Here is a 1,564-nt window from a genome sequence, read left to right as displayed (position 1 = left end):
ACATTCGCTGCTCAATAAAAAAGCCTTTTTTACAACCTGAGACTCTGCCCCTGCTTCTGCTCACTAATGATGCTCCTCTTCTCCCCATGCTGTCACCAATTAATGCTCCGATATTGGTCCTCGCTTCTAGCCTGCTGAGAACATGGGCTTAGAGCAGGGAGATCCATCTTCCCCCATAGCTTTGGGGGAGCTGTGAGCCCGGCTCTGCTACCTTTTCATCCAGCTTAGCTGCGGCAAGGAGGAATATGGGCCTGGACAGGCCAGAGTACAGTTAGAGAAGAAGCTGATGACAGGTAGGGGTTCTGAGGCCCCTTTAAACTAGGAAGGAGCCAAACACGGTGCCGCACACCTATAATGCCAGCACACGGGAGGCTGAGGCAGGAGAGTGGCTGTGAGGTCAAGGCCAGCCAAGGCTACCTAGTGAGCCCAGGACCAGTCTGAAGTGTACAGCAATTTCTGTGAAAGTGGGTATCCTCATTACTTTATTCACAGACTCTGACACTGTGGGATGTGTGGCTTTTTGCCCCAAATCAAAATGACCACAAAAGGTAAATGTTTGAGATGGATGCAGGACATGGAAGCAGCTATGGTAGTGAAACTAAAGATACCAAAAAGGACTTCCACAGCTGCTTCAGAAAGTGGCAAGAAGGCTGGGGATATAGCTCAGGGGCACAAGCCTGGCAAGTGCAGGATCCTGAGTTTGATTCCCCACAACAAAAAGTGGCAAGAGCAATGGGATGTATGTGTTCATAGTGAGGCAAAGGACTTTGAGAGTTAAAGGCAATGTGTCTATCATTGTAATTCAATTTTAAAAAATTTAAACACCGTATTTTCTGATCACATCCTGTACCTCTCCCCGAAACCTCTTCGTCCACCCAACTTCCTTATTTCCATGAAGTGCCCAATTGTTCAGAGAAGAGCCCTGGCCTTACTCAAAATTGTCATTCATTATTAGCTTCCTCTGTGTCTACCTCCCTCTGTGCAGCCAACCACCAAAATCCATATAGTTTTCCCCTGCACTGTTTCTAGTTTTGCTTTGGTTTAAGTGAAAAAATTAAAATGCTGATCCCACGTGGAAAATATCAAATGGTTCAGGCTTACTTTATGAAGCAAAATACACCCTTTGCCATCCCAGACCTGCTCTCCAGAGCTGAGCGTGACAACTGCAGCACAGCTTCTCAGGGTCTTCCTGTGCACATTGGCTTGTGATTTCTTTCTGTTCCTTCTAATCCACTATCACTGTTGAGACCCTCTGTCTGTATGTGAAGAATACCCTAGGAAGGCCAATTCCAGTGGAAGCAGTTTATTTAATTTATTTATGCAGTTTTAAAGTGTTGTGTGGTGATTTTTCAATGCAGGCTTAATTTTTTATATTATTTGGATGGTAAAAATAAAATTTTAAGCACTCTGGGAGGCTAAGGCAGGAGGATTACAAGTTTGAGCTCAGCCTGAGCAACTCAGTAACTTAGTGAGACTGTCTCAGAAAAAGAAGAAAGCCAGGGGTGTAGCTCAGTGCAAAGTACTGAGTTTGGGTCCAGTACACCAGTACAGGGAGAGAGGGAGA

The sequence above is a fragment of the Octodon degus genome, unplaced genomic scaffold (assembly GCF_000260255.1).
Source record: "Octodon degus isolate 3935 unplaced genomic scaffold, OctDeg1.0 scaffold00005, whole genome shotgun sequence".
Taxonomy (NCBI): Eukaryota; Metazoa; Chordata; class Mammalia; order Rodentia; family Octodontidae; genus Octodon; species Octodon degus.
The sequence above is the reverse complement of the archived record's forward strand: the minus strand, read 5'-3'. Positions refer to the sequence as shown.